Below are 9,247 nucleotides of genomic sequence, written 5' to 3'. Positions count from 1 at the left end.
CCCCCTCTCGGCTATCCCCTCTCCTACCTTTTCTCTTGACCCTTGCGGGCTCTCCCGAGGAGAAAGTAAGTACACCTCAGTGCGCTTGTAACATCTGTAGCGACAACATATCAATAAAGTGACTTCTTACCTTTAAATACCATCTCAACTTATTCCGGAACTTCAACTAAACAAGAACAATTCCTAGTGCCCACCCATTCTATCGGTTACTATATACTCATAGAGAGCTTTTTTTTTAATATGGAGGTATCCATCAATTTCATTTTTAGTGCTTTAGCTTAGAATTATTAAGGACCTACAAATGAACTTGGTATTTAATTTTCTTGTAATAAAAATTCTTTGTTTCTATTATGCAGAATTAAATGCTACTAATAAAGCGAGACCAAGTGCACGGCGCAGCACGCGCAGCGCATTTTGAATCAATACTATATATCAGAAGCCAATTATAGTCAAAGACGAGTCCGATGCATCTTTCGAACATAGGGGTCAGATAATTGAGGTCTGGCTAGATGGTTCTAAAACAAAAGTACTGAAAGTGCGACTTGCTACGATAAAAAGAGGCCTACAAATAGTGGAATAAGTCAACCAAACTGGAACACTTATGGCGGTCCGAGCACCGAGACCAACTTGTGAGGGTCAAATCATAAATAACGTTAAAAACTTTTGCTTAATTTACCCCCCCCCCCCCATGTGAAGGAAATTAAAAAAATATTAAAAAGGCAGGAAAGAAACTACACACTTCTAGAAAATTAAAACATATAAAAAGTTCTGTCTTTTATTAACAAACTATTTAACAAAAAATAAAAGAAAAAGTTATCTCTGTTTATGAAAAATTCATTGAAGTTGCATGTAATTTTATCAAATCCCTTTAATATTATCATCTTTAAATTTTTTTAGATGTTTCTTTAATTCCTTAAAATTCTTTGAAATATGCTCCATTGTATCAAATATTCTAAATATAATTTAGAAATTTCAAATCTTATAAATATAAGTTGAATTTTACAAACATTAGTAAAATATTATAGATTTTTCTTAAAATCAAATCAATTTTTTATATCAAACCTGAATTTAATTAACATTTCTCACTTAATATAAATTTAATGAAATTATTTTGTAATCTAAAGAATTATAGTCAAATCACTAATTCACGTCAGTCACATACGTTCACATCAGTTAAGTTCAATATGATCCCTGATGTAGTAACGAACCTTTTGAGTACTAGTAGCCGCTACAATTTTAGTTGCGAAAAAGAATAATTTTAAAAGCAATACAATTTATTGCCCGCCATAACAAAATCTTCTAAAATAGATCTTGAAAGGAACGAAAAAGCAATAAGTCACTTATTTTTAAAAGTAACTACATTACCGCCCCTATTATAAATTCTTAATGAAGAGTTCCTGATGAGATATGCATTCAACTCTTTCAGAAAATGTTTCATACAAAAGTTAATATACGAATTAAGCAAAATGTCCAATTTCCTTTTTCTGTATTTAATATTAACTTTCGATTTTTTTAGATTGAGAAAAAAAGGTTTGAAGAGTGTCGGCGAGTGTAGGCGTAGTAAGAAGTATCCCCGATTTCAAAAACAGTTTTGTAAAATGACAGGTGTACAACAGCACTTTATAAATTTATTCTTTAGGAATGTTAGTAGAAAACCCCATGGCCGAAGATACACATCAAAGGAAAAAATTATGGCTTCATCGATTCTTAAACAATTTCCAAAATGCTACAAATTTATGTCGAAATTTTTGCCTCTGCGCAGTCCAACAGTGTTACGGAAAATGTTGCAAAATATCCCAAAGGACACAGGAGTCACCGAAGAAACCAAACAACGATTGGGAGAAGCCATAAAAGGTTGCAAGACGGAAAAAGACAAAGTAGCCTTTGTCATGTGGGATGAGGTCTTTCTGGCTTGTGGATTACTTTATGATAAGGTCACTGACAAGGTAGTCGGTTTCGAGGACTGGGGAAATGTAAGGACCGAGAAATATGCGGATCACGCTCTGGTCTTTATGATGCGCATGGTCGAGTCTGGAGGCAAACTTCCTCTCACTTTTAATTTTTGTAGTGTGCTGACTACCACATCTCAATTAATAGCTTGCATAAAGGATGTCGTATGTGCTACCAATGAAGCTGGCTTTACAGTTGTGGCGACAGTCTGTGATTGTGGTTCCAGTAACCAGGCGGCTATAAAAACCCTTTTGCAGGATACAATAAGAATAAAAGGAGAGGATTATGTCTACAGAAGTAAGTTTTAACTGAATGTATCATCGAACGCTGAGCACAAGATATATTCATTGTCAAGCGCGAAGCTCTAGACAAATATTTTATTATTTTATATTAATATAGTTTTATATTATTTTTCCTCTCCAAATTTTGCCATCGAAATGTTTACAATAATAAATTCATAGTAACGAAAATTCTACTACCTACGCATATGTGACGTGCGAGAAAGTAAGGGGGCTTACTCTAAAAAGAGGGATCTTTCAGGGCGGGCAGTTTATGTCGACCAGATAGCCAAGAGTTTTAGGAAAGGGTAGTCTCACGAAATCTTCCCACTCCACTCACACACAGGATATAGCGTATAGCGGCGTCATATACGCAGCGGAAATGTAGTAATGAGTAGCGGGATATGTTTCACGGAATCTCGAGCGAAAGCCTGATTTCTCGGGTACCTAACAACTCAATTATTAGCAGTATTAAGACTGGGAGATTTTGTTCGATGGTTTTATTAAACATAGCAACACACAAACTTTCCAAAGGTGTAAGAATGTCGATTTAGATTTTTTTAGAGTGAGCCCCCTTTCTTCGGCGTCCGTCACCTGTTGTGACCAGAAATCTTAAAACCTGGCTGAAATAAGAAATTTTCTGATTAATTATTCAATGATGCGTCAAAAAAAATGTACAGACTGAGGGAAAAGAGACTTAGACGTTTTTCCAGCTTTTAAAACATTCTGTAAAGTTTATAGAACTGTACCAGTAATACACAATTTATAAGCAAGTAGACAAACATTTGCATCAATTGAAACATAAACTTATAAGACATAGACCTTATCAAACCTATACATGAACTTACTACGAACTCATCGATTCTGTACAGGTATTTCAACCCACCCGAAATATCCTGTGAGTGGTTAAGAACTCATTGAAAAACCTTCGTGAATATTTAGGAATAATATTATTCTCGAAATAACTAGAGCAAGAAAAAGACAAGTTCTCCTCAGCGGTAGAGAGGAACACAATATAGTTCGAGGAAAGAAGCGACTGCGTTTTCGCTCTGTTCCTCCAACTTCAATCTGTTCGTCTTTACAGCATAATAGTAACTTGTCTTTTTCTTGCTCAAACTATTTTTCGCTCGTACTGTTCGTGGACAATGATAATTGTTTTACTCTTGCTCTAGGTGCCTCATATGTACTTAATGCTTCCTGGAGATATCACCTACCCATACTTCTTTTCGCTCTTTTTGCCACTGGTGTTTCGAAGAACAATAAAATTGGTGTTCCACATTTTTTTGCTGTGTATTTGAGCAACCTAGCATGCAACAAATTCTTCTTGAACCGGTTTTTTGGGCGGAAACTCCTAAAATATTCATACTGTTTTCCATGGTAATTCGACAACACAGCACAACGACTCACCCAGCCGTTCAAAAATTCCGCCGCCTCATGAGGCTAACAACGTACTTCAGAGCTTTATATTTTCTACCACACGAGAAGCTTCTTACATCAGATAGTTTTACACTTAATTACTATAATTATTTTGATAAAAATGTCGTTAACTTAAATAAATTATGGCTACAGCATGTTAGGATCATACATCAATAAGAATAATCAGAACTTGTTTTTCCTATTCTTTTGTTTCTTCTCACTGCCGTTTCCTTTCTGAGTACATATTCTCTTTACAGTGGCCCAGTGCGCTACACTTGTTTTTGCTATTCCTCTCTTTTTTTAATTGGCAATTTCTTTCCGAGTACATATTTACGGCTCTGCGGGGCAGTTCGCTACATGTGATGAGTAGCAGACTGTTGAGTAACCGTTAGACCATTTATATTGTATAGTCGGTCTAATTTTTGTTTTATACAATTACTAGATTGTGTATAGTGACCTATGTTTATTTTTCAGCTAAAAATTCAATTATTCTATTTTTGGTGAAGTATTTTTCTTCTTTGGTTTTTTTTTTGTAGAAAATGAATATTTTTCGTATAAAAGTTTACTATTTGTTTAAAAATCTATTTTGCTGAAATTTGAACAATTTTTTTTTAATCTTTGGAACTAACCATAAAGAGTTAAAATGTTTTCGTCGTGAAATGTCAATTACATATTTCTTTTTGAAAGTCATTATTTGTTCCCCAAAGGATGTTTTTCGTTCATGTTACCAAACTAAAATGTTTGTTATAATGATTGTAACTCTAAAATATATAAACTTTTCACAATTGATTTAATTTAAAGAATTTTTGAAACTTTAGGAATATAACGTAAGGAAAAAAGCAAGCTATGTTGATTTTACTGGAAATAATCTTCTCTTGATATATGAAACCAGATATAGTATTGTATTTGTGGTAGTACAGTGTGAGCGGCCTATTAAATTATATACGTAATTCTAGAAGTTTGTTCAGACTTAAAAGCTTTCGTATTGCTTCTTTCACGTTCTCACCACGCATTGGAAATTTTTTAAATTATGTAGGTTTTCTGGTTAATAATAACAGATATAATTACTGTTTATAGCAATGAATGTGTTCAATATTTCTTACTCATTCTTCACGAACTCCATTTAAAAAATGAAGATCCGTATGTGCGATTTGCTCTTCTCCATTGTGGTTTTTTTCAGTTTTGATGGTAAGTCTACTTAATATTATGCAAATTTCAATGTAAATATAAAATATTAAATATGTTCACAAAATTAAAAAATTAAAAATATAAACGCGGTTTTTTAAAATACGCTATTATTGAACTCTCTTAAATTAACATATGTTAGACTCAACAGCGAATTAAGTTACGTTTGGAAGATTTTAAAATTTCTTATTTTAAGCATCAAAATATTTCAGTTTTCAATCTCATGTTCTTTAAATTTGTTTATACCTGATATTATTTTGTTACTTTCGATTTTCTCAATTTAAAAAAGCGAGAACTTTACATTGATTAATTTTGACCGCAAAGAAACTAAAATTAATATGTGCTGCAGAAAATGAAAACTGAAATGTGAAAAAAAATGAAATGCGAAATTTAATAAAGCTGCAACAGAATAGAAAAACTCCTGTGTTGAAGTCTTCTTTAGTTTTTCCATAATAAATCTTTGAAAACTCTCTCGGAAATTGGCCTTGAACTGGTTAAGTTCTCTAGATTCTTTAAATAATAAGAATTCTCTGAATTTGTTAAATTGTCTCTATTTATTGAATTATCTGAGATCACTGAAATGTTCCGAATTTCTTGAAATCCTAAAATATTTTGCATTCTTCTATATCCGCTGTATTAAAAAATCTCCGCAATCTTTGAATTTTCTAAAACCCTTTCATATTCAGAGTCTCGGAGTGTCATTATATTTCTGTAATAAGATATATTCTCTGATCAAAGAAGTGGGGGTTCCTTACAGAAAGCATCTTGAGAAGGGAGACTTCAGTTAAGCAACACATTCTTTTGAGCTATGGCCCTACAATGAGGATCACGAGGAAAGGGATTAATATATTTAATTATACGATAACCGGATTTATATCCGGCGTCCAAGAACTTAAACGTTCACTTGTATCCTTCCGGGAGGAGATCTTACCAGTGCAGTTCAGCAAAGGGGGAATCACCGCGCAGCTTTTTAATTAGCATGTTTCTCACGTGGTACTGCTAGGTAGTGGATGCTAAGCGGATATAAATGAGAGTTATGGCAATAATATAAGCGCGAGAGGATATCAGTGAGAGCGGATATAAACGCGGTTCTACTGTGCTTTTATTCTCTGAGCCTTATAAGAAGATTGTAGGAGAGGGTACGGATTATGGGAATTAGAATTCCCCTAAACTCATACTACAACGAGGATCGTAAGTGAATAGATTCGTTGGATTAATCAAATTTTTTCTCCGATTCATCGTAAAGAGTCGTGGGAGAGAGGATTGCTTTAATTAATCTAATCAATTCTCCGATCCTACGTTGATGAACGCAAGACGGGAGCCCGGAGTTAGGAATTAAAATTTCATGAAAGTCCGAGCCTGCTCAAAGAAACGCGAGGAGAAACAATTCACCACCAAAAAATTGAATAAACATTACTGAAAAATATCATAAGAGGACTTCGATTTTAACGAAACAAAAAGTTTCGAATTTTTTGGATTCTATTTTCATGCTGTATTTTACCGCTTTCTTTAACAATCACAAGCTACACAAAATCGGACATGCAACCGTCAAACTAGCCTATCACAGATGGCCACTATGCCAAACAAAATCCGGATTCATGCTGAGTTTACTCGTAAGCGGAACGAAAAGCTCGCTAGTTACTGCTCGATGATCCTTTTCTTGTTTCATATCAATTCTTGTTTACAGGGATATCTCTGACATGCGCAGGAGACATTCCTGTGTATTTTCAGGTTATGTAACTCAATGTGTCAATCTAAAAATACACAGGGATTACTACTGCTTATGCCTGAGATACCTGCGTTCGGACACCGTTGCGTTACTTGAAGAATAATAGTAAGTGGGGAGCAGACCGTGCGAATATTTGAATGCCCTAACTACGACGATCAGAGGAGGGACTCAGAGCTGTCTTTCTTTTAAAGAATAATAAAAACACAAACTGCTATTATTTAAAAATTTTGAAGTTTGGCTGTGTGATGCTTTGACTATTTAGAATGAAAATTCTTACCCATTCAGCTTCACCTGTACCGATTAGGCTGACTTCCGAGATAGCTTTTTGCTATCATGGATGTGTCAAATTGTTTTATTTGCTGTTCTTCAGACTAGAATTTGTTAGTGCTTAATGACAAGATGGATATTTTTTTCTAATTACAAATCTTGGTTTTCTTTTTACAGAATTTAATGCTGCGGATAATGAGGGATCACGTTCAGGACGAGAGCGCAAGTTCTTTCGAATTAAAGGTGTTTATCGCAAGCCCATCCTTGTTGAAGGAGAGTCAAATGGATTTTTCGAGCACCTGGGTAAGACCATTGAGTTTTGGCTAGATGATTCTGGAAGACGAATTTTAAAAGTTGACTATCCGGGCAATGCTTGTCCTAGTGGTCGAGATTATCAATTTAAAAACTTTCTAGTCCGTCTTGCTACAATAGGCGGAGGTCTACAAATAGTGGAGTATGTAAATCAAGATGGAACACTTATGGGAGTAAGAGCTCCGAGACCGACAAGTAAGGGACTATCCATAAATTACATAACAGATTTCTTTTCACATAAAATCGTTGTTTAAAGGGTCACGATCCTTATTTTAGACTTTTTCCTCTTATACTAATATTTATTCAAATATAATTAAAAATGAAAAACACCCTTCTTTGGTGTTTCGATTATCGAAATTAAATTTTCAGGTATGTTAACTATCATTTTTGTAATCGGAAAGTCTGCATAAATAGTTTTACCAAGTTTTAAATCAATCAAAGGTAAGTATTATACATATATTTTTTTAAATGCAGCCAACAATTGAAACTCTCTACTGAAGCTTTAGATATTTTTACTTTCTTTTTAATCTTTCGTAAAATCTAGAAAATTAGATCATTCAATCTAAAGGCATATTGAGCAAATCGTGCAAGAGCTGACGATTTTAAAAACATGTAAAATGATGTTGGGGGCTAAAGTTACATAAAAAATTGAGAACAAAATTTTCTTTAATTGGTCATTTTTCTGAATTGACAAAACTCCTTTTAAATTGTTATACGACTTTGTAAAGATATTTACATATTTCAAAATTTCACAAAATTTTAAAACTGCTTGGAATTATTGCAAATATCCAAAGATCTTCAAAATCCTTCAATATGGCTAACATCTTTAGAGGTGCAGTGAAATATTTGCAGATCTCTTGACATCATTCTTGCATTAAGATACTTCATTCAAAACCTTTTAAATCCTCACAAAAAACTTAAATGTTCCAAAATTCTAGACAATTTTTTAGATCGCATACCATTTTTTGAAATGCCTCCAAATCATTATCCTTTCATGATTTAAAATATCTCAAAAATTAATTAAAATCTTCTAGAAAGACTTAAATTTCGGAATTCACCTACGTGCTTCTAAATTTTATTCCGTGTTTTTAAATTCTCTTAAATTATTCCAAATTCAGTTCAATTTGACTAAAATCGACAAAATACTTTGAATTTTTCTTTAAATCACTTCAAATTTTTAAAAATCTTCCCCGAACTTAAATGAGTGTTTTAGAATTCTTCTTCACTGGAATTTCATTCAATCATTTTTTCGAAACTTGTCCTGAATTTATTAAAATTCAAACAGGATTCCTATGAATTTCATTGGCTTCTTATGATTTCAAACGAACTTTAGTCACATTATTAATGCACGAATTAATTTTTTTAGCCTATATTCAAACTGATCTGTTTTAAGTTAAAAATGATTTCTAAAGTAGCAAATAATCTTTTAAACATTAGCTGTCACCAGAATTGGGCTATCATATATAATAGGCTTGAGCTATTTCTTTACCACTAGGACGCCGATCCTTTGTTATAAAGTTCACTGCGGACACAAATTTATTTCCCATTATAAGCACTAAATTTAAAATGCATGCTATATATTTATAATAAGAAATAAATAAATTATACAAAAATGGCAATTCTAAATTGTTATATAAAAAGTTCTTCTAACGTTACATCAATTTTTTGTAGAAATGGAATTGCCCTCGCAGCATCAGCATACTCGAAAGGAAATATTCACGATGATAAAAGAAAACCTGCAAGCTGTTTCATGAAAATCAGATTAACATTTTTGAAAAATATTTGTCATTTTGTGGCCGCCATTTTTTTTTAGAAGAATCTGATCATAAATTTAACATCACAGACCCCAAAAACATATTCCTACAAAGTTTAATGCAAATCCGATAACAATTTTCAAAAAGTGTACGCCATTTTGCATCCGCTATTTCGTTTCAGAAAAATCTGGCTTCAAATTTGAAATCAGCGACCGTCAAAACATATGCACACTAAGTTTCATGCGAATCTAATCACAATTTTCAGAAGTCTCCGCCAATTTTCTTTGTAAAATCTGACTTTAAATTTAGAATCAGCGACCCTAAAACCCTCCATACACCAAGTTTCATGCAAATCT

This window comes from Belonocnema kinseyi, chromosome 3 (genome assembly GCF_010883055.1).
Source record: "Belonocnema kinseyi isolate 2016_QV_RU_SX_M_011 chromosome 3, B_treatae_v1, whole genome shotgun sequence".
Classification (NCBI taxonomy): domain Eukaryota; kingdom Metazoa; phylum Arthropoda; class Insecta; order Hymenoptera; family Cynipidae; genus Belonocnema; species Belonocnema kinseyi.
Note: the sequence above shows the minus strand (reverse complement) of the source record.